Here is a 26,026-nt window from a genome sequence, read left to right on the forward strand (position 1 = left end):
GGGAGGGGTCTGGCTCGGGTTTTGGAGCCGGGCAGCTTGATGATCAGATGAGGGATTTCATTTCCGCAGAGATTATGCGCAACATCATTGATCAGACTCCAGTGATTTTCGGTTCAGTTAGAGAGGCCATTGTGGAGCTCATGGACAGTCACCTTAAGGCCTTAGGGGCCGGGGCAGTTTCAGGACAGTTTGAGGCTCATATAGAGCCCGATTCTGATGGATCCCAGGGATCCATCAGAAAGGGGAGTCCCATTTTTAGCACTTGTCATCCGGGGTCGGGAGTGAGTGGTCCCCCTTACCCCCAAGAGGGTTCCCTGCGGGGTTGGATTGCTGCAGAGGTTTCGCGGGTTCTCCAGGAAGAGTTACCAAACACCATTGGGCGTATCACCGATAGTGTGGTCGACGGGATTGAAAGGCGGACCTCAGCTGTCCAGGCAATGGGTGAAATGGTCACTATGACCCATGAGCGGGAGATTGACTCGGATAGTCAGCTTGGGAAGAGGAAGCGGTCTTCCGGTCTAGTTCGGCAAGATGGGCAGTCGGACACTATCGAAGTGGGTGTTAGAAGCCCGCAAGGTCGAGATAGTTGCTTGAGGTAGAAGGGAGCACGAGCTGGCGTGCGCAGCAAGTCTAAGTGCGGCAGATGCGGATGGAAGGGTCACAAACGTCAGGAATGCACAGTAGAAGTAGAGTTATGCCATCGTTGTCATCAGCCTGGCCATGTTAGGGTGAATTGCCCCGTTCAGCGGTTGGGACAACCTTATTGCCACAGGAGAGTTCGAAAATCAGAGAGATTTGAGGATCCTTCAGATCAGGTTGCAGGTATGATTCTTTTCCCTCTATTTTACTATTCACAACATTATTGCTATGTTGCTGCATTGATGTCAATTAACTTATGTGTGGTGTTAGTGTGGCTTGTTTGTGATTATGATATATGCCTTTTGCATACCTCGGAGAATTGGTTGGTAGATCGGGGATGTGCTCTTATGAAGAAGGTTTCGAAGAATGTAGTAACTGTAGCATGGTTGGGAGAGATTTAGTTCGTTTCGCTAGTTCGGAGTGTTTAGTGTTGGAATGGATTGGTTAGATCCCTAGCTATGGCAGGCTTGGGTTCCTTAGCAGGATGATTATGGAATGACAGTAAGGATCGGGATCTCTTTTGAGTGTGAAGCCGCAAGGGATAAGCAGGATCGAAGTGGGGGAGAACCCTCCGGGTATATTTGGATAAGAGTCTCGTAGACTCAGAATGAGTGCGCGGCCTCTAAGAAGAAATGGTAGTAGCTTAGTGATGGATGGATTGAGAAGTTCAGAATTAGGAGTTCGAGAACTTTTCCCAGCAGTTAGTTCATGTAATCGAGATGGTTAGCAGCTGGTTGGGAATCCAAGATTGAGGGCCACCTGTCGGACGCATGAGAGTCGGAATGAAGACCCTAAGAACAGGTAGCAGGAGATGTTTTAGCATTGGTAGCCAGTGTCTGAGGCAGCACGCAGATTGCATAGATTCAGGAGTTGGGAGGTTGGAAACTTCCCAACAATAGCTTCTTGTATCCAGATTAGTAGACGGTTGGTTTGGGAACCAAGCCGGAAAATTTCTCGACGAAGCACTAAGTATATCAAGGATATAAGATGTCGAGGATGATGCAGAATTCAAAGACTGAGGGCTGGTTTGAGAAATCGGGATGAAGAATCACTAGCGGGACTAGGGATAGTCAGGATGTCCTCGGGATGGTACTAGTAGTGTTGTAAGCCTGCGGGGGTAGCCGTAGCATTCACTAGCAGTCAGATAGTAGTAGAGTGTTGTAAGTCTGCGAGGGTAGCCGTAGCATTCACTAGCAGTCAGATAGTAGTAGAGTGTTGTAAGTCTGCGGGGGTGGCCGTAGCATTCACTAGTAGTCAGATAGTAGTAGAGTGTTGTAAGCCTGCGGGGGTAGCCGTAGCATTCACTAGTAGCCAGATAGTATTTGAGACTTGTGAATCCGCGAGTGTAGCCGTGGCTTTTATCAGATTGGTGGCAGCATGAGCGCGTGGCCGAACGCGGGAATGTAGTAACTCCCACCCGTTTGGGTGCAGCGGTGGGAATATGGGAATCCACGGATTAGATTCGGATTTCCCAAATGGTTCAGTTATGGCTAAGTCAGCGAATCTTGGCTATAGGTCGTCACATCAGTTATGAGATCGGAGTAGCAGTGGACCGTTGAGGTTCGGGTATGTTAAGGGCTACCGTCAGTCTGGGAGCCATCATGTTATTAGTCATAGAATGGATGATGTCAGGATGTGAAGTATGGACCCGATCGGTTGGATCGGAAGGTTGTTAGAGCCTCAGTGATAGGATAACTAGTGGAAACTAGTCCTTGAGGAAGATTTCATTCAGAAGTCGTGGAAGCGACTAAGGGAGGAGTCCCTTGACTCCACAGTTGGACTTGAGTTTAGTGTTTCAGGCAGCTCAGTGTTTCAGCCAGTTTAGTGTTTCAGGCAGCTCAATGTTTCAGCCAGTTTAGTGTTTCAGGCAGCTCAGTGTTTCGGCCAACTCAGTGTCTTAGGCAGCTCAGTGATTCAGCCAGATCAGCGTTTCAGGCAGTTTAATGTTTCAGGCAGGTTCGGTATTGCAGACAATTCAGTGTTAGAAAGGTTTCGGAGTTTTGGGTCAGTATTGTATTTGATTTGGAATACTAATGTTGACGGTATAGTTGGTTGATGTGGAAATGACAAGTCTCTCTCAGCAGGATCAGTTGAGTCTTCGGCCGAGTATAAGTGACATGTAAAGATAGCTAGGCAAGTAGCTTTTCTTCGGGATGAAAGACTCGAGTTAGTAGGAGTTGAGTAATCAGATGGGATATAAGCAAGCTATTCCCAGCAGCATCGTTTCAGTATGAGCGGAAGAATGGATAGAACAGTTATAGATAGTCGAAGTATTTTCAGGAGTCGCTGGAAGCGACTAGGAGATTGCGAAAGGGTGTAGTAACCGGTAGGGTTCGGTAACCCAAATATGGAGACGTCAGTAAGGACCGGGGGTGCTCGGCACCAAGTTATGTCAGATAGGGGCGTCGGTGGTTGTTGGCGGTATTGACCCGTACTGGAATTGGCGGGGGTGATGGAGTTGGTGAAGAATAGGACCTTCACAGTTACAGAGAAATAGTTGGTTATAGAACCTTGCCATGGGAAGGCAAGGGATTTGCGCAGGGACAGGAAGGGGTGAACCCCTATAGGTTCAGTTCAGTACTCGGTGAGTACCAGAAGGATTTCCAGTTGAGTAAGTTGGGTCTCCAGGATGTTCATGGTCAGGGTTGACCCGAGGTGTTATCTGCAGGGATTAAGGTTAGTCGGAAGGATCGAGCAAAAGCCAGCAAGGGTAGGCAGCTGGTGTTGGAATAGTTGGTTAGGTTTAGAGGCAGCTCGCAGGCAGTGGGCCATAGCAGACTTCGACGACGAAGTTTAGTTTAAGTGGGGGAGAGTTGTAACACCCAAAGTTTCGAAGACCAAGAAAGGAAAGAAAACCCTAAGTTTAGGGGTCGACTCGGCGAGTCTAAGGAGGGACTCGGCGAGTCCGAGCGGGATCCGGGTCGGGGAGTAAGTGACCGACTCGGCGAGTCGACCAGGGTGACTCGGCGAGTCTGGTCTTTGCGTGGAAAACCCTAAATTCGGGACTTGGGGCCTATATAAATGTCTTAATCTTCTTCCCAGGGTTCCTTACTGCCTCTTAAGCCCTGGATATCAAACCCTAGCCGTCATATCTCCTAGTGGAGCCTTGGAAGGTGCTTTAAAGCTTGGAAAAGGAAGAAGGAACTTGGAGGAGCAAGAAGGAGCTATAGATCTGGGATTGTGAGTTCATTTTGAGCACTTGGAGGTAATAAACTAGTTCCTGGACCCTTTTTGCACCTAGATCTATGTGTGGTTGTTGGGGCTCTTTTGCCATAATGTTATTACTTTGGGTTAGAAGCCGGATCTGGAGTTGCTACTTCAGATTCAAGTGTTTTAGGGCCTGGAGAAGCATAAAGTATCAGCCATTGTGTCGATTTTGAAGTCCCTTGGCCTTACACCCTAGTTAATGGCGTATCTTGCCTAGATCTCCTTCTCTACACGTAAAGTTTGCAACTTTACGTAAGGAATAGACCTTAAAAGAGTGGATCTACAGTTTGGAGTCCATGCATGACTCAAAGGTCCTCTGCATGTATGTAGAACCGAATGGACTCGGCGAGTCCTTCGAGTGGACTCGACGAGTAGCTTGAAGATGAGGAGGAACTCGACGAGTAGGATGAACAACTCGTCGAGTCGGATGAAGTTAGGCATGGACTCGGCGAGTTGGATGAGCAACTCGGCGAGTTGGTTGAAGATTGTCTAGGACTCAGCGAGTCATGGACTGACTCGGCGAGTCGGGTCGCGAATAAGAAAGACCCTGAGTTTATGAACTCGGCGAGTCTTTAGGAAGACTCGGCGAGTAGGGTTGACCTGGAAGGTTGACTTTGACCAGTGTTGACTTAGTTGACTGTAAGACTAAGTGTCATATGTATATTGATAGCTCGGAGAGCTGGAGGAGCAGCGGATCAGGGGATTGTCGAGTAGCAGCCAGAGATTTACCAGTAGGGTTCAGTAGTCACAGGTGAGTTTCCTTCCAGTAGGAACGGGTCTAAGGCCACAATGCCGGCCCGTTCAGTTAGCAGTAGTTTCCGGATTTAGGTCCGATGCAGTAGTTAGTATGTTCGATGCCTTTGTGGCTCGAACAGGATTTGTGTGCTATGTTATATGTGTTAAGTATTATGTGTTCCGGGCCACGGCCCGATGTAGCATGTTGTATATGTGTTATGCTAGTTGATGTGTTATGCTATGCCATGTTCAGTCAGTCAGTTCCGGACTTCGGTCCGATGCAGTTAGTTCCGGACTCCGGTCCGATGCAGGGGACAAGGTCCCAGTCAGTTCCGGACTTCGGTCTGATGCAGTTAGTTCCGAACTTCGGTCCGATGCAGGGGACAAGGTCCCAGTCAGTTCCGGACTTCGGTCCGATGCAGTCAGTTCCGGACTTCGGTCCGATGCAGTCAGTTCCGGACTTCGGTCCGATGCAGGGGACAAGGTTACAGTCAGTTCCGGACTTCGGTCCGATGCAGTCAGTTCCGGACTTCGGTCTGATGTAGTTAGTTCCGGACTTCAATCCGATGCAGGGGACAAGGTCCCAGTCAGTTCCGGACTTCGGTCCGATGTAGTTTCCGGGGTTTCGTATCGATGCAGTGGGCAAGGCCCAGTATGTGCTTTATATGTTTTTGTATGGTATGTGTTAGATTGGGGGAGCTCACTAAGCTTCGTACTTACGGTTTTCAGTTTTTGTTTCAGGTACCCAGTTTACAAAAGAGGAGCTCGGGGAGATTGCAGTGCATACACCGTAGTCAGTTAGCCTGGGAATGTTTGACTCTGATAATAATATTATGTTTGAATTAATACTCGAGAATTTATGTTATGACTTATGATACAGTTTTTATAAATATGATTCTAGTAATGCTTTTAAAGAAATTTTTGCTCATGATTTTTGGGTCGTTACACATTGGCCGTAAACCCTAGTATTTGGTCAAAGATTGACCATAAACACCCCTTTTAGCTATGCATGGGACTTAGAACACTTCCAAGAGTCTAGAAAGGACCTAGAAACACCACGAATTGCACTTTTCATCGAGTGTTTACAACTGTAAACTCCTGGGTCATAAACCCATAGGCCGTAAACCCATGGACCGCAAACACTTGCGCTGCAAACTCTTGGGCCGAAAACCCTATTGGGCCGCAAACCCATGAACGTACACCCCTTTTACGGCCGCAAACTCCCCATCTTCAAATCACATGTGATTCTAACACTTAGTTTCAAGTATTTCCTAGTCCCTAAGGTGATTTCCTTCCATAACTAATTGTGTTATACCCTCATCTAATACATGTATGTGCTACTATATGTTAAATACGATCCATTGTGTCCGAGGTTTCTTTTGGCACTCAGCATTCCTACCGACTTACCTTCGAATCCCACATCAAACTGTGAGTTCATACCCCTACATTTTTTTGAGTTTGTAAATATTTTCAGGGGTAATACAAGTAAAAGCACAAGTAATCTTGTGTTCAAATAAATATATATATATATATATATATATATATATATATATATATATATATATATATATATATATATATATATATATATATATATATATATATATATAATATTACTGTTATCAATATACAACGAATCTAAAAAATCAATTTTACACTACGCATTAGGATATGAACCATGCAGAAGCCATTTTCAAAAGTAAGGAAATGAACTTACGAATCATGAAACCAAAGATACTATCTTATAAAGATTCATGTTAATAACGAAAAGGGTTTTCCTGTATTATTAATTGTAAAGTCTTTAACTTATTTGGGAGACACGTCCTTGAGCGCTTACAACATTAACTAAGTGGAGGACTACCCTTATGAACAAGAATTTCCTGAAGGGAAAGCGTGCCTTTTGTATATAGATCTATACGGGACTGACTCTCCTGCACCTAGCTGCTAGCTACAGTCGGACCAGTAGGTCTATGCGTGACAAATGTCATAAAGGATATCGGCATCCGTTTCACATCGTATCAAGTTTAAGTATGGTCATAAAACTTGAAGATATAAGATTCTTTTACGTAATAATAATATACCTCTCTGAAATAATTGCTTTATTAACATAAGTGTGATACTTATGCCTTACGATTTCGAAACCATTAAAGCAAGGAAGTCACACATATAGTAGGGAAAACAAGGGATTTTCCCAGCCTAAACCTCATACTGGTGGTAGCCAGGGTTTTCAAAAGGGAACTATGCTTAACCGATATAAGTATCGTAGATACTTATACTTTCTGATTTAAAACGAGTAATTCGATAGTTTTCACTTAAGGGAAGTGTAGGATTTCCAACGTAATCATCAGTATTTTATAAACTGATGGTCTATCATTCAACTAACGAACGTTCATTATTAATTTCATGATTCCTGAGTTTATACATGACTAGTATGTGTGACAACTCGAAATTCCTTTCGTACGAACCGTTTACAAATAAATCAATTCATATTTATTTATGTTCTAGTTAGTATTATTTTGGGTCTAGCTGAATATTCTAAGCTCATTTCAATGAAGTTTTGGATTCAAAAATTAGTCAAATCATAGCATCTGACCCGAACACCCCTTCGAGAGGAGTGTACGGCCGCAAACTCGAGTTTACGGTCGTACACCCCCACCCCACCCCTTGGCCAAAAAAACTACCCTATAAATAGGGTACTTAGTCTTCATTTCACCCTTTACCCACTCTAAAGACTTTCTCTCTCTACTCTCTCTCTACCATCAAATTATCTTCAATATCTTCAAGATGTAAGTTCTTTTCCACCATGATTATTGCTACAAATCCTTATTCTAGTGATTAATCCATGTCTCATCTCATAAATTTCATCATTTGCTAGATCTTCTCTCTCACCAAGAACACACACTAGTTCTTGGTGGCTAAAAATCTTAATCCAAGCTTCCTAATAGTAATTAAATACCTCCTATGCTTGATATCTACTAAAACCTTTAATTTTCACCTAGAAATCGACCCAAAAGACATGAACACGAAGGGTTTACGGCCGTAAACCCATGTGTATGGCCGTACACCCCTCATTGACCGTAAACCCTAGTAATTGGTCAAAGATTGACCTTAAACACCCCTTTTAGCTACGCATGGGACTTAAAAGACTTCCAAGAGGCTAGAAAGGACCTAGAAACACCACAAATCACACTTTTCCTCAAGTGTTTACGGCCGTAAACTCATGGGCCAAAATCCCATAGGCCGTAAACCCATTGGCCATAAACCCATGGACCGAAGACCCTATTCGGCCATAAACTCATGACCGTACAACCCTTTTTCGGCCGCAAACTCCCCATCTTCAAATCACATTTGATTCTAACACTTAGTTTCAAGTGTTTCGTAGTCCCTAAGGTGACTCCCTTCCATAAATAATAGTGTTATACCCTCATCTAATACATGTATGTGCTACTATATGTTAAATAGGAATCTGGTTGTGTCCGAGGTTTCTTTGGCATTCAACATTCCTACCGACTTACCTTCAAATCCGACGTCAAAACTGTGAGTTCATACCCCTACATTTTTCCTAGTTTTTAATTGTTTTCAAGGGGAAATACTAGTAAAAGCACAAGAAATCTTGTGTTCAAATATATTATTTCATTTAATATATTACTATTATCAATATGCTACGAATCTAGAAATTAGTTTTACACAACGCGTTAAAATATGAACCATGCAAAAGCTGTTTTCAAAACTAAGGAATTGAACCTTTGAATCATAAAAACCAAGGGTACTATTTTATAAAGTTTTATGCATTATCAAAAAGGTGGTTTTCCTATATTATTACTCGTAAAGCCGTCAATTTAATTGGGAGACGCATCCTCGTACACTTTAATAACAAAGGAAAGGACTTCGTCCTTGGGATACTATCAATAAATAGCTAAGTGGAGGATCACTCTTATGAACTAGAATTTCCTGGAGGGAAAGCGTGGCTTTTGTGTATAGATATATACGGGACTGAATATACCGCACCTGGCTGCTAGCTACAGTCGGACAGGCAGGTATGCGGGTGACAAATGTCATAAAGGATATTGGCGTCCGATACACGTCGTATCAAGTTTAAGTATGGTTATAAAACTCATCAATCGTATGATTCTTCTACGTAATAATAATAATATACCTATCTTAAATAACTGCTTTAATAATATAAGTGTAGTACTTATTGTTGGATTAGTGTCTAAGTCTATAACTATTTTGGTATGTACTTGACCCGATGGTGCATGGTCCTTTTGGGTTGCATTCACCAAAGCAACTTGATAGGATGAATTATGGAGAGAAAGGATTAAATATGATTCAGTAATATATTATGAGAAGAATATATTAAAGGAGAAATCATATTGTTTAATTAATATTAGTCAATAATTAATTGGTAATTAGTTTTGTGACTAAAAGAGATTAATTAAACTTAAGGGACTGGAATTGTAATTATAAGATAATTATAATTTGGGCCATGGATTGCCTTATATTAAGGGGTGGACGAATTCTATGGGGGAAGCCCATATGAAATCGTCCAAGACCTTAATTAGAAGGGTCCATGGGTTGCTAAAGGCTTAAGCATCCAAATTAGGGTTTCCTTGTTAGATAACCCTAATAGCCCAACTATATAAAGACCCCTTAAGGCTCAAAAACGTGGCTAATGATCTCTCTAGGGTTTCATATGTTTTTGGGCAGATTCCAACCTCTCTCCTCTTCATCCTCTTGCTTATGGTGTTTGTGAACCATTAGAGGAGTGACACTTGTGACTCTAAGCATTCCAAAGTCAATTCAAGGAGATTGTGGATTGTTATTGCTACATAACAATCAAGGTAACATTATAAACTTATTCTTATGTTAATATGATTACTTGAATGCTAGAATTAGGGTTTATAGTCTTGGATTCAAAGCATGTACAATATAGAAACCTAGATCCAAGCATTAGGGTTTGTATAAGCACATAGGATGTCTTATGACCAAAACCCATCAGTGGTATCAGAGCCTAGGATGGTTTCAATTGTATTGATGCATTATATATCTGAAAAATTCGTTTTTTAGTGTTCTAGAGGCTGGACTCACCGAGTCCATAGCTGAACTCGCCGAGTCCAGGGTGACTCAACGAGTCCAGGCTTGACTCAACGAGTCAACTCGTCAGATAGTGCTTATCTCGGGATTTCTTGCTGTTTTTGCATATGGATGTTGGGTTTTGAGCAATCTAACACTCCTAAGTGTACATGCAACCCTAAATACCTTGGATCTATGTTTTCTCTATTATACATGCAAATATCAACTTTCCAAGGTATTGTACTATTCTAGCATACAAAACTTTGAATAACACAAGTTAGAATAACATACCTTTTGTTGGTGCTTGTCTTCATGAAGCTTGAGTGCCTAGTGCCCCAAGTGTGACACCTCAAATGGTTCACACAACATCAAGTACACTTGGAATAACTTGAGAGAAACTTGAACACTCCATTAAATCGTTTTGCCCTCACATACACACATATGGTGTCGATTTCTTGAGCCATGGGTTTCTTTTATAAGGTGGCTATTAGGGTTACACTATGTAACTCATGACTTTACCCATTCCTTATGCTCCATGGATTTTAACCTCCATGGAGTATCCATGGGTCACCCCATGGACGTAGTCCAACATAAGGAATCTTGGATCACAAGCCCACATATATAAGAATGAATGATTTACACAATCAACCCATATATTTAATTAGTCTCCATTTGATCACTTAATTAATTCCAAATTAATTCTTGATCAATACTAATTAAATAACCTTATTAATATATTAGAACTTATAATATATTAATAAACCTTAAGTGTTATTTCTCTCATTTTAGTCTATCCAAATGCATGATGCCATGCAACCCAAATGGATCATGCCGGGTCGGGTCAAGTTTTACCAATTATAGTTATGGACTTAGACATTAATCCAACAGTCTCCCACTTGGATAAGTCTAAAACTGTTATTGCAAGTATAACTTCAAAACCCGACTAGCAATCGTAGCTCTCAAAAGCTTCTGTCGAACTCTGACCTTGTAGATGAACTCTGACCTTTGTCAATGACTTGTCCATTAGATAAGGGATCATATATTCCTCCATTCTAGATATCATATGGACTGAGACATGGATTATAATCATTCTCTCTGTCCATTTGTTGTTTAACGATTTCTGATTTATGACGACTGACTAATTGAACAAATCAAATTAGTCCTGGCCCGGCCGAGCACTTCCATATGTCATCATCAAATCACCGAGGGGCCCACAGATATCGCTTTTATCCCTAAGGTAAAAGGAATGGATAAACTTTGACTCATATGCTTGTACTAACTATTTGTTGAATCATACACAAAGGCATGCTTTATAACATCGAGTTACCAATGCGTTTACGTGCAATCAATGTATAACCAACTCATAGTCAACAACTCATATCTTTAGGTTTGAAGAATATAAGATATTATCATCTCATGATTCACTCTTGATAAAATCCATGAAGTAAATCCAAATGAGCATGGGTTGAATCCAATACTCAGCCCTTATGAGTACTCATGAACGTTGTAGCAACTATTGCATTGTCTAAAGCACTTTAGACAAATCATACAAGCCAAATTCATAACAGTCTTGATTCATATCTACTTCCAACATATGACCGACTGTGGATAGTTTGAATAACCTGTTCATTCGGGAGGATGACCTAGTTATTCTGGAAGTCAAAACATGCAAAGTGAAACACAAAATAATACTAGTCCTATATGGCCTGAACACTTTGAGCGTAAATAAAACACCTTTTATCTAAGCACCATATTGATCACTCATTATTCATGTTTCGATTAATCAACTTAATACTTGAATTGAAACAATAGTGATGCGATGCTCCAAGCATGCATACTATGTTTCTCTAAACAATAGCCATGCCATACTCCAAGTATGCACACTATGTTTACATATGGTCATCTCTTTGTGAAATGTATACCAATTGAACATGACTTCAATGATTCTCATTTCACAATCCTAATCCTTATTGTAAATGTAAGAATACCAAGTTCTTGTCATTTACCGTAATCTATGCAATGATCCTCTTGTAATGATATTCACACAAGTCACAAAGACTTGGCAACAAACATTACAAAGTATTCCAATGGAAAGCAATTCCTTGGAGATGAAGTCTCAAATTCAAAGTACATTCCTTTGAACATCCTGCTTTGCATTTACACAGATTCAAAGAATAACTTCCACCTATGGAAACAATTCCATATTCCCATCTTGACCATCACTTTTGAACAAGAATTGCCTCTTTCCAAAATATGTCAATACGATCCTTACTCTATACTTCCAATTGTCCATGAGTAACCAAACTTTGGATAACCCCAAATTTTTCTCGATAATTGTTTAATCATCTTAGTCATATCCAGTTCTAATCCATTTTCCCTTCTTAATGCCCTAAGCATTAGGAAAATTTAGAATGGATGAATATTATAACACATGCAACCGATCCTATATCCGAAGCATATGGGATACGATTCATGCTATAATATTTTTATTTGCTATGTTCTCATAATTCGAACTATGAAGAGGGATGTCATAATCATAATCGAATTTTGAGAAAGCAACATATATAGAAATTCCTTATGTTGAACCATTCCAACATAACATTCATATATATTCTTGACTAAAGTTGATTAAAATCTCAATCTAAGCTTGTAGAATTGAAATGAAGTATAAATTTCTCTCCCTTAATTATAGTAAAACATCTTTTTCAAAGCGAGTTGAAACTTTTGTTTTCTATAATTAACATTGCTAACTTGCAACATAATCATCAAGCTCCCACTAGCATAATGATTATTATCTAACTAGCATAACACTTTATGCTCCTACTAGCTTTGACATGAACCTAGAAATCAGTCAGATTTCTGATACTAGATTGCCTTGATAAGACTTTATCAAATCATACACCTGGAGTCTAATCCCTTCCTTAGATAGCTCACATGTGAGTCTAAACCTTTTTCTATTCTCATTAGTTAGTGTGCCGGTTAACCACACACGCTCCACTAACGACATGAGAATGCAAACTTCACACCTGCTATCCACTTAAATCTACTTAGTGAAAGAGTTTCCTCACTATCATTTTCATGAATCGGAGAGAAACCTTATGACACTTAGATTTAATGGTGTATGTGTTCTTATCCATGTGAATTTGACATAACCATAATCACATGACAAGGTTAATGACAAATCCAAATTTATATGGACTGAACTTGTGCAATCTTAATTTCTTGCCACCTGGCGGCACAAGGGCCTGCCATTGCTTCCAAGTTGTTATGCAACCAGTTGAGAACTCTCAGAACTCCAATGCAAACCCAACTTTTACTAGAATGGGCACAAAATATGTCAACACGATAGGTTACAAACCTCAAGTCGTGGTCTAGTGATTAACAAAACTCTTGATTAGTTCTTGAATCTATCTTAAGATCCTTTTAAGACTCCCACTGACCTCTTGACATATAAGATTCTCTTTGTCAAGAACCATTCCTTGATAAAAACGAATATTCAAGAGTTAGTCTAGATTCTTATCAAGTTAAACACTTCTCACAATTGGTCTTAGTTGGTCTTTGTTTTATCCAAAACATCACAACTTACCAATTACAAATGTACAAGAGTAAGAACACGTTCTACTCTACATTTAACAAGTGTTTTAAACCTTTCTTAAGATTATGTCACTCAAGGCTTAATCTTGGAGTATGACTCTAAGATTTAATTTTGGAACGAAGTATAACTTATCTTTTGATCTAACCATTTCAACAATTCACGATTCCTCTCCTTAGTCAAACAAAATGAACTAAGGTGTCCTTAGAGGATCAATTGTGGCATGGTTTCATGATCACTAAGATAATTATAAAACAAGATACTCAAGTACTCTCCCATCTCTTCAGATTAGAGAAACTTTTATCTTTCTGCCTTATTTGATTCTTCTTACTCATTATGTTTATCATTCAAACTTTTCCAATGATCCAGAACTATACTTAAACTTGTAAGTATAACCATATTTACTAGACTTTAGTAAATCATAATGAATATTCTTATCAACCTTTGTGGTGGACCTAACCAGCACACAACCAAGTGTACCCAATCCTTTAGTTCTTCACTTGAATCACATGCGAATGTGAACAAGGAATTAGTCTTAATTTACCAAAGATGAAAATTCTCATTCATCACACAATACAACTTGCATGATTCCAAGTTTCTATCCAACTGAAACTTGGGTGATGAGAATATTTCCTTATTTGGTAAACTATGACACTACCACACATGAAAGAATCAAATCCATTTCCTATATTGCTTATCAATGGAAACATATAATCAACAATTTTTCACAAATACCATTGTAAGGATACTTAAAATAGATAAAATCAAAACCATTTTTCTTTTATTTTAAAACTTTGCGGAAAAATTAATCCTTACAATCCATATGGAAAACTTGTTGTTATCTATTCCTGAGCAATATATCATAACTCTTAAGTAACAGCTCAAAATTCTGATCACTGAACCATGCGATCGAAATCCATCTTCGCGATCAGAATCAGCATATACTTCCTTTAAGTTTCTTCACTTTTTCTTTGATTCTTAAAACATCAACATGTGACCTCGTCACATTATGCAATAAGAATCTCAGAATAGAAACTTAATAGATTTAGACAATGGACTTTACCTGAAGTAGAGTCAAACCTATTGACTTTACCATCCTTAAGATGTTTCAGGTAAATTTAGCAGCTTCGCAACCAAAATCTTTCCTTTGGCAACAGAATCATATGGACTCTTTGGAAACGGTACATAGAACTATCACAGACTTAACCAATCTCTTTACCATTTGGTCAACCGAGTTGACTATGGCCGATCCCTTTCCATTGGGAAGAGAAAGTTTTTCCTGGACCTCCAATGTCACCATTTTCAATGTCCAAATAGGTTTGGAAAGTATATCTTCCAATCCAATTTGCTTTACTAATGCTCCAAATCATTGCTGATTTAGCATCATCGAGCAAATAGGTAAGATCATTAAGGGTCTTGTCACGACCTGTCATCAGGGAGTGACTGAAGAACCAAGTCAACAGCCAGCTACCTCAAGACTTCGACACCCGACTCTCCCGACTTGTCAATATGTGGCTTAATCCCCAAGATCTAAGCACATATAAACTTTGCTTGCCAATAGGGATTGAGTGACTTAGAACTTATCAAGTCTTAAAACTTGTGGGATAGGGAGATTTATTGGAGGAGGTGGATTAAGTGAAGTATGATTTGTGGTCCCACAAATGCCCAACAAAGGGATTGATCTTTCACCCTCATTGCCATTTGGGATATCATCTTCATTAGGAAGCTTGTTCCTAAAGATTTGGGAAGACCATAACTGTCTAAACTAGACATCTATAATGGGAGAAATTCAAGTTAGTTGATTTAAAGTCCTTAATACAACACCCAATGTGAAGTATTAAGGCTAGGACCCAATAACCTATTTATAACTGGAAGAGGGATGCCATAATCCAAGTTATAAAATAGTTAAAGGTACGCAAATGACAATTTACCAATTTCCACCATGAAAACGAAATATTTTATTATTAGGTTTTATTGGTTTTGAAACTCCTAGATCTTTTGAGATACATTGAACTTTTCAATGGCATGTTTGAATCTCGATTGTGCCCTCTCAAGTTTGTGACTGGGATGCCGAGAATCACAAACAAGGTGTGAATAACCATACAAATTGACTTGGTACCCTCAACAATATTACCTAATCGATGTGCCGGTTAACCACACGCGCTCCACCGATCTATAATAAAGTCAAGTTACCCTTTTCCACTCTTACTAGTCCATATTAGTGTGCCGGTTAACCACACACGCTCCACTAACGACTTGGTAAGGTACAAAGTGTAATTTTATGGGCTAGCACCTTTTCACATTTTCCTAAGTAACTAAGATTGGGAATTTATAAGTGTTTAGTTACTTAGTATTTTTCATTATACTTTTAATGAATATTTAAAGTCGTATCCTACCCGTTCGGCTAACGACCCTCCACCGATCAAGGAAGCGGTGGGTGAGAGTGGACACCCATTAAACTGCCATTTTATAGGCAGTAACCTTATACCCCCCTTATAGACCGGCTTCGTGAATGAGGCCTACTAACGGTAAGATTGACTTCCTCTTATACATATCTATATAATTAAAATTATAATAATAGTATAAGGGTCGAATTTTAAACCTTTTAAAATTTCAATGTTCAATTTGGAATTAAAGTATACATGAGGAGTAACTTTTCAAATTCCAAAACTTGAGGGCAAGTTATTGAAACTATTTCAAGACTCTTTAAATCATAACTTGTGATTTTAATGGTTCATTAAAATGAAGACTCTTCATTTTAATGTAACCCCTTATTCTTTAAAAACACTTTAAAGAAGTGTCTCTTCAACATCCGTAACTTGAGGACAAGTTATGGAGTCATTAAACTATTTAATGGAAAAAACACTTACATTTTATGTAACCTACAAAACTTTTATTAGTTTTTAAGATTCATAAATATGAGTTTTCACATAACTTGAAGACAAGTTACAAAAACATATTTTATGAACTTCTTTTAGACTAATATGGATTGAAAACAACTAAAACATAATTTTTTCATTATCAATCTAAACTAACTCATAAATCAAGGAAACATAAAATTCTTGAAAAATTCATAACTTGAGGACAAGTTATGAACTCCATACAATTTTCAACAAGATCATGAATTATATCAACAAACAATTTGCACACAATTCCTATGATCTAGCAAAACTCATAAGCATGATTATTCATAATCAATAATTTTCAAGAATAACATGAACACATATAAACTTCAAACTTTTATTATGGCATTGAAATTGGTTTAACATAATCATTACCACATTCAAAACAAGTTTTATAAGCCCAAAACAGTCAGAGGTAATGATTCTAGACCAATTCCAGCACCAAAACTCGTAAATATGCTGTCTGGGGGTCCAACTCGTCGAGTGCATGAACAAAACACAGCGAGTTGGATGAATTTTGCCTTGGACTCGTCGAGTCCCTTCATGGACTCGGCGAGTCTGCTGGGCAGACAGCACCAAAAGTCGATTTTTAAGCAGTTTAAGCAAGTACAATAAGAAAACAAGCCTTGGCTCTGATACCACTGTTGGGTTTTGAGCAATCTAACACTCCTAAGTGTACATGCAACCCTAAATACCTTGCATCTATGTTTTCTCTATTATACATGCAAATATCAACTTTCCAAGGTATTGTATTATTCTAGCATACAAAACTTTAAATAACACAAGTTAGAATAAAATACCTTTTGTTGGTACTTGTCTTCATGAAGCTTGAGTGCCTAGTGCCCCAAGTGTGACACCTCAAATGGTTCACACAACATCAAGTACACTTGGAATAACTTGAGAGAAACTTGAACACTCCATTAAATCGTTTTGCCCTCACGTACACACATATGGTGTCGATTTCTTGAGCCATGGGTTTCTTTTATATGGTGGCTATTAGGGTTACACCATGTAACTCATGACTTTACCCATTCCTTATGCTCCATGGATTTTAACCTCCATGGAGTATCCATGGGTCACCCCATGGACTTAGTCCAACATAAGGAATCTTGGATCACAGGCCCACATATATAAGAATGAATGATTTACACAATCAACCCATATATTTAATTAGTCTCCTTTTGATCACTTAATTAATTCCAAATTAATTCTTGATCAATACTAATTAAATAACCTTATTAATATATTAGAACTTATAATATATTAATAAACCTTAAGTGTTATTTCTCTCATTTTAGTCTATCCAAGTGCATGATGCCATGCAACCCAAATGGACCATGCCGGGTCGGGTCAAGTTTTACCAATTATAGTTATGGACTTAGACATTAATCCAACAATGGATAGTTACCTTATCATGTTAGATCAATATTAATCTAATTATATGATATATTTGACTATATTTTTGATCTAATTGAAGATATTTATCAATTAATAAGATAATTGTTTCCTTATAAGATAATTGATTAATTATTTTGAGTAAATTAATAAATTATTTTGCAAGAAATCATTAAATAAATCAAATATGGATAATTATGTGATTAAATGCTAATTTAAAATTATTTGTTATTTGATCCTTGCTGTTATGAAAAGTTTCATATTTTCCCCTTTAGGTTTTATAGTTTAAATTTGAACCCAAAAGTTTTGTTGTTTTGAAATTTAAATAGTTAAAACCCTAATGTTTTGAAAAAAAAAGGTTACAAAACTTGCCCTCAAGTTTTGGAATTTAAATTTTGATTAAAAGGTTTAATTTTGATGTATATTTAAATTCTAAACCCAAATGTTTTGAAATGTTTCAAAACTTGCCCTCAAGTTTTGGAATTTAAAAGTTGATTAAAAGTTTAATTAGGAATGTTAAATTCTAAAATCCTAGTAATGTTTTGAAAAAGCTCAAATCACTCCCTTATGGTTTTATTAATTAATTAAGGTGTATAATTAAAAAAAATTTAATAAATCCATAAAAGTTTAGGTTTACAATTTAATTGAATTAAAAGTATAATTGTTAAATTTGATCACCTAATATTTTAAAAGTGTAAAATGCACCATATAATATATATAACATTAAAAGTCTAACATTATATATATATATATATATATATATATATATATATATATATATATATATACACATATATATATATATATATGAGTAAAAGTCAGTCTTACCGTTAGTAGGCCTCATTCACGAAGGTGGTCTATAAGGGGTGTTTAAGGAAATTGCCTATAATATGGCGATCGAATGGGTATCCACTCTTACGCACCGCATTCTTGACTAGTGGAGGGTCGTTAGCCGAACGGGTAGGATAGGACGAAACCTTCCATTATAAGTATAATGAAATACAAAAGTAACTAAATATTTTTACAAATTCCCAATCATAGTTACTTAGGCAAAGTGAATTGATGCAATTCCATGAAATTACACTTTGTGCCCTTGCAAAGGTGTTAGTGGAGCGTGTGTAGTTTACCGGCACACTAAATGGTTCTAAGCAAAGGTAGCGAATGGTGACTTAATGTTTGTCATAGTTCGGTGGAGCGTGTGTGGTTTACCGGCACATCGAATAGGTGACTGTGACATGTGAGGGCACCATGTAAGTTTGCATGGTTATTCACACCCGCTTTGTGATCCTTGGCATCCCAGTCACAAACGAGAGGGGCATATCGAGATTTAAACATGCCATTGAAATGTTCAATGAATCTCAAAGGGTCTAGGAGTTTTCATAGATTTAAAACTTAAATTGTTTTTTTGTTTTTCATGGTGGAAATTAGTGAATCGTCATTCACTTACCTTCAAATATTCTGCAACTAGATTACGATATCCCTTTTCTAGGTTGTAGCATATTGTGTTGGGTCCTAGCCTTGGAATTTCATTTGGGTGAGTTACCAATGACTCAATCAATCAACTAACTTGAATTTCATTTTCTCCCCTTTTGTAGATGTCAAAATTCGACAACTATGGTCTTCCCAAATCCCGTGGAACAAGCATTCCACATGAAGATGATATTCCACGATTTGATCGAGGAACAAGAAATCATGCTTCACTTCCTCCTCTTCCTCCAATTATCCTCCCTAACCCACAAGATAGTAAGATGGAAAGGTTCAATATCACTCAAGCCCTTTTGGCAAGTAAACACAAAGAAGGAAAGTCGGTGTGTGTACACGTCTTAGGGATGAAGTCACACATTGATAGACTAAGAATGATAGGATCTGTTGTCGTTGAGGAGATGGCCGTTGATTGGGTTCTTCAGTCACTTCCCAACTCGTATAGTGAGTTCGTAAGAGAGTACTATATGATGAACCACGACGTGACCCTTATTGATCTCACCTACATGCTTATTGCTGCTGAATCAGCAATGGTTTGGCGCAATAGAAAAGCAAAGTTGATTGGTGAATCTACCTTCAATACCTCTATGGATATAGACAATGGCAATGAAAGACATGCAATGATCGAAAAATTTGATCATGAGAGAAAGGCGATGTCTGAAGTAGTTCCATGTGTTGCTCCAAAAGAGTCAGTTTGCTTTTATTGCCAAGATATAGGGCATTGGAGACGAAGTTGCCCTAATTACCTAAGAGATCTAAGAGATGGGAGAGTCAGAACGTATGGCTCTACTTTAGGTAAGAATCCACTATCTAACTCCATTAAGTTCCTATTCATTGATTCTTAATACATGATGTGATAAGATTGCATTTGAGTGTTTTTGTAGGATCGGTGAAAAGAAAGGAAACTTGATAAGAGAGCAAGATGAATCTAATCACAAGAGATGGATCTCGATCGCATGGACTTGAAGATTAGATTTTGAGATTAGAAAGTTATGATAGAGTTGTTAGAAATTTTCTTTTGTACATAGTTTTCAATGGATTTTGCATTGCAAGGACAAATGTTTTTCCGCTGCTTTTATATATAGAATAAATTTTGACTTATTTATTTATTTGTTAACTTCCTTGCAATGACATCGTTATGAAAATTGATGTTTGCATATTTCTACAACGAATGGATATGATTCTTAGTTATGTTATTTATGGAAATGTCGAGAATTTACCAAATAGGGAGAGTTTCTCATCGCCCAAAGTTTCAATTCGATAGAAATTTGAATCACACAACTTGGTTGCATGATGAATGAGAAATTTCATATTTGGAAATTAGACTAATTCGTTGACAAAGTGTCAAGTGAAGGACTAGGAGATCGAGTACACAAAGTTGTGTGTTGATCAAGTTCACCATAAGAGTAAAAAAGATATTCGTCATGGTTTACTAAAGGCTTAGTAAATATGATTATACTTAGAAGATTAAGTGTAATTCTGAATTGATTAAAGGGTTCAAATCAATAGCAAAACGAATAAGAAGAATCAAGTAGACAGAAAAATAAAAGTTTCTCCATTCTAAGAAGAAGGGAGAGTACCTTTTACGCTTTATGATAGGTCTTAATGAGTAAGAACCATATCTCAATTGATCCTCTAAGTAAGTCTTAGTACAATTGTATGTTTAAGAAGAGGAATCAAGGATTGAAGAAATGGTTAAATCAAGAAGTCAATCATACTTCATTCCAATAACAAGTCTTAAAGTTAAGATTGAGACAATGAGTGAAAAGTATTAAAGGTTTATAACATTCATCAAATGTGGTAAGTTTTGATGTCTTGGATAAGACAAAGATCAACTAGGACCAATTTATGAAGTGTTTTGATAAAGGCTACACTAACTCTTGAATATTTGTTTGTCAAGAAATGTTTATTGACAAAAGAATCTTATATGTCAAGGAGTCAATGGGAGTCTTAATGGTCTGGAAAGGTTTCAAGAACAAATCAAATAAACCTTATTGATCATCACTAGCACAAGAGTTGAGGTTTGCAACCTATCGTGTTGACATTATTTTGTTTCTGTGCTGTTTCCAATTGAGTTAATTATGCATGTGAGTTCTATGAGTTCTCATTTTGAACGCATAAAAGGCAAAGCACCTTAATCAATGAAAGGTACATTGATAGGAAAGTGTGAGCTGCTTAACTACTTGGAAGACATGGTGGGCAGTTGTGCTACCATAAGATAAGAAATCAAGACTAAGAAAGTTCGGTCCATATGAGTTTGAATTTGTTGTAAACTTTGGTTTTAACAAATTCACATGGATAGGAACAAATACACCATTTAAATCTAAGTGTCATAAGATTTCCTCCTTCATGAAAATGATTGTGAGGAAATGCTTTCACTAAGAAAGATTTTAAGAAGATAGTGATTGTAAAATTGCATTCTCGAATTCGATTACGGTTACGGTTTCCCTTTCCATAATTTGAATTGTGAGGTTTGGCAATTAGTCTTAATTGTTTAGACACACATATGAACTATCGAAGGCAAAGGTGTATAAGTTCAAGAAGCCTTGATAAAAGATTATCAAAGCACTAAGTATTACAAACATGGACCTAAGAAATTCAATGGGTATTGTCTTTCTGGAAGTTAAGATGTTTATGAATACATGTCGAAGCTAGTGGGAGCATAAGTGTTATGTTTTATAGTAATCATCATGATAGTGGGAGCATAAAAGTTGTGATTGTATGATTATTATGGAAAGTATTGCAAGTTGGCAATATTAATTATAGAAAAACAAGAGTTATACCTTGTAAAGTCGTAAGGGTTGTAAAGTTGTTTTGCTATAATTAAGGGAGAGAATATTATGGTTCATTTCAAATCTAAAGGCTTAGGTTGAGAAATGTTAATAAATTTAGTCAAAGGTACATAGTGTGTTCTTAAAATTTCGATTATGATTACGGAATTCCTTTTCACAATTCGAATTTTGAGAACATAACAAATAAAACATTGTGCATCGTGTCTCCTACGCTTCGGGTATAGGATCGATTGCAAATGCTTTAATGTTTAACCATTCTAATGAGTTCCAAATGTCTAGCGCATTTAGAGGGAAAAAGGGACTACAATTGGTTTTGACTAAAATAATTAAACAACTATCAAAGGACAAACCAAAGTTTGACGAGGATTGGTTGCTTGTGAGTGGTTGGAAGCATGGTTTTGGATGGACCATATTGACATTATTATGAATAGATAAGATTCTATTAAGAATGAGTTGCCATATGGAAAATATGGAAGCGTGTCCATATTAGGAATTGAATATTGAAAATCTATGACTAGATTAGAAACTTTGATCCAAAAGGATGTTCAAAGGAATGTACTTTGAGTGAGAGACATCATATCTAAGGAATTGTCTTGTAACAATCTCGGTTAGAGGACTTTGTAATATCATTGGCAATAGTTATTGTGACTTTGGTGCAGTGAAATTACGAAAGAATCATTGCATAAAATGTTAGAATCTAACATATTCTATAAGTGGCAAGAATTTGATATTCTTAAACTTATGAAAAACGGATTTGGAGTTGTGAAATGAGAATGATTGGAAATGTGTCCAATGTGATCTATTTCACAAAGTAAGAACCATAGTGTGACATCCCCAAAATCACGGCCAGAAAAGACCGATTTTGTTTATGCTTTATAAAAATGAGAGTACTTCATTTTATAAAAAGGTTGCGGAATTTGTTCCCAGAAAAACATAGTAAATACGTTATTAAAACATTTTCGAAGAAACGTATTTATTTCATTTTAAAACGTTTGGGATGTCATCGTTAATACAGGAACATAAGCATAAACAGAACTTACAATTATTCACACTAGTGGTCTACATCTCCTTAAATCTCTAAGTGTAATGTCACTTCATATCAACACCTGTGATATAAATAAACTGAGTGGGTCAGGTTGGGAAACCTGGTGAGCACATAGGGATTTCAATCCCACAATGTTTACCAAATCCATACTCTCGGACTAGGGACGAATGACTAATCCATACTCTCGGATCAGAAATGAACGAATTTACCAAATCCATACTCTCGGACTAAGGACGAATGACTAATCCATACTCTCGGATTAAAGATGAATGATTATGCCTAATCCATACTCTCGGACTAGGGACAATAGCTAATCCATACTCTCGGATTAACGACGAATGATTATGCCTAATCCATATTCTCGGACTAGGGACAATGACTATGTCTAATCCATACTCCCGGATAAGTGACATATACAAACTTCTATTCTCTGAGTTTAACTCACTTGTACTCGTAAGAATATACTACCTAATATTCCTCATATTTAATTTAGGTCTACTCTTTATCCTAAATTATCAAATATAATTAGGTATGTTCTTTAACACGAATTTCAAGCAACACCAATTAACTCGCACATAAACATATAATTAACACTTCAATCAATACTTGTATTAAAATCATGTTCATGAAAGGGACTATGCACTCACCTGAGAAGGTGGTGACTCGGTACTCGGACAGCGCTTCGTTTACTTTAAATAATTTCCTTCGACGAAACCTAGTATTATCACCAATAGATTTTAGTCTATTATTCGCCGAGACTAATTAATAGTCTAGCTATTATTACTATTATATAAGCGTTAAAAAAACTACTTATATAACCCATAATAATAGCCCAAGTATTTATTATATGTTCTTAATAACGTTAATATAATTAAATAAAAACTATATTAAAAATAGCGTAGGCGTAGCTGACTTACAGCGGGTTTTATAGAAAACCAGGCTTTGCTTGGAGCAGCGTTTCCGAACCGAAAATCTCTTCTTCTCGGAGCCGTCGAGCACTCCGGGGCAAGGCTTGGGGTGGGAGAGGTGGTATTTATAGGGTGAAAATGGCTGAACTTGGTGCCACATGTCACCATCTAGTGGCAAGACTTGGGGAGAAAGCAATGGCCAAGATTGTGCCACATCACCCATTTTTGCACAACACACTTCCGACTTCTAAAATCCGTAACTTTCACATACGACCTCCGTTTTTGACGTTCTTTATATCCACGCGTAGGTAAAAATAATATCTACAACTTTCATTCTGACTCCGTCGGCTAATTCTCAACCGATCTTAAATTTAACAGTACGAGGTGTTTAGACTGTTAAATGACCGCGAAGAATTCGTAACTCCTTCATACGGACTCTGTTTTCGTCTGTCTTTTTACCGTTGAGTTCCTATTAATGAGATCTTCAACTCTCCTTTATTTCACATAAGCCAAAAACCGCTCGAACTAAAATTCGAGTTTCGGGTTGTACACTGCTAAGCCGAATCTTAGAAAAATCATAACTTCCTCATACGAAGTCAGATTTGGGCGTTCTTTTTATCGACGCTATTAGTTTAACATATTCTACGACTTTTGTTTAGATTGCTAAGGCTAAAAAGTCTTCTATCGTAAATTCACTATTTACATCTTCCGGTGCCGTGCCGGTTTTGCCGTAAAACTTCGGCGGGCCATAACTTCTTCATTATAACTCGGATTTCGGCGTTCTTTATATGTACGGAAACCTTGTGACATATTCTAAAACTTGGTTAAGACTATTTATTCTAAATAATCTTTTTTCGAAAAGTCATTTTTGACCCCTATTACCTCTAAATTGACTAGCCCGGATCTGCGGGCGTTACAATTATCTCCCCCTTAGGATGATTACGTCCGGGAATCATCAACGTAACAAGGATCGTATAATGACTCCATACGTCATCTCTTCATCCTAGGTAATAATTATAACTTCTTTATTCCTTCAAGTCTATCTCTTAGACTTATTGACTGTAAGCAGTACTTGATCGTGCACCTACTCTCTACCTCATATTAGACTCCAAATTATGACCTATCATCATGTGATGTATGTTTAGACTCAGGTCTCTTAAATTCTAAAACAGACTAAGCCTTCCTTCATGTTCTAATGTGATATAATCATACTTTAACATGTAGCATTTCTAGCTACCAACGAGCGCGATACTTCTATTGATCGCTTTGATTTTTAATCGTTTGGTTTAAGTCGGACGATATATCAAACTTGGTTCTCTGAACCACATAACCTACTCATCGTAGTCGGACTCAAGGTGATATGACCACTAGGGTCGGGATAACAACAATCTTCTTAGTCATTACCGAAACAATGGTAACGACATACTTGAATAAAATGAAATCAATTACTGGCTTCTTGGTAACCTTGTGACTTTCCCTGATTCAAGTGTGAGTCCTGTGCTTCCGGTAGTATAGGCCTCTACTACCATTCACACCTACTCATACTCGTCCCAAGTATTGTCCAGCAATTTTTCCAAGTCACCATACAAGAAAACCATACAACAACTTAACACATCAGATAACAAAACAAAGGTTTTATATTATTTCTTGAAACTGTTACATAGGTGTTCAAGTTCACCCTAGACTATGCCTCTAACGGGCTACATCGTGAGGTACTATCTACACGATTACTCCATAACTCGATCCTCGGATGTCAAGCCTTCACTCTTGAATCCTTGCATTGTCATCTGCTTCGTCAAGGATCATTTGAAATGCTCTCGCCTTTGGCTTTGGTGGCACATTTGGCTTTGTAGCCCCTTCTCTCTTTGGGCAGTCTTGTTTGAAGTGTCCTTCTTCTCCACACTTAAAGCAGACTTCTCTCTTGGTTGTGCATTCGCTGGCGTAATGACCAGTCTTCCCGCATTTAAAGCATGTCGTATATTTAGAGCATTTCCTGATGTGCTTCTTTCTACACTTGTCACACCATTGCGTTCCTTCTTCAAACTTCGAGAATTTTCTCTTCTCGCTGGACCTTGAAGATCCTTCAAACTTTCTCTTCTCGCCAACCTCCATCTTGCTGGAGGCTCTTCCCTTGATCATATCTTCGACAGACTTGGCAGCCCACATAGCTGCCTCTAGAGTAGGTGCTTGACGCACTGGCACCGCGTACTCCCATGGAAGTCCTTTTGCGTACTTGTCGATTTTCGTCAGCTCAT

This window comes from Lactuca saligna, chromosome 5 (assembly GCF_052625555.1).
Source record: "Lactuca saligna cultivar CGN05327 chromosome 5, ASM5262555v1, whole genome shotgun sequence".
In the NCBI taxonomy this organism is placed as follows: domain Eukaryota; kingdom Viridiplantae; phylum Streptophyta; class Magnoliopsida; order Asterales; family Asteraceae; genus Lactuca; species Lactuca saligna.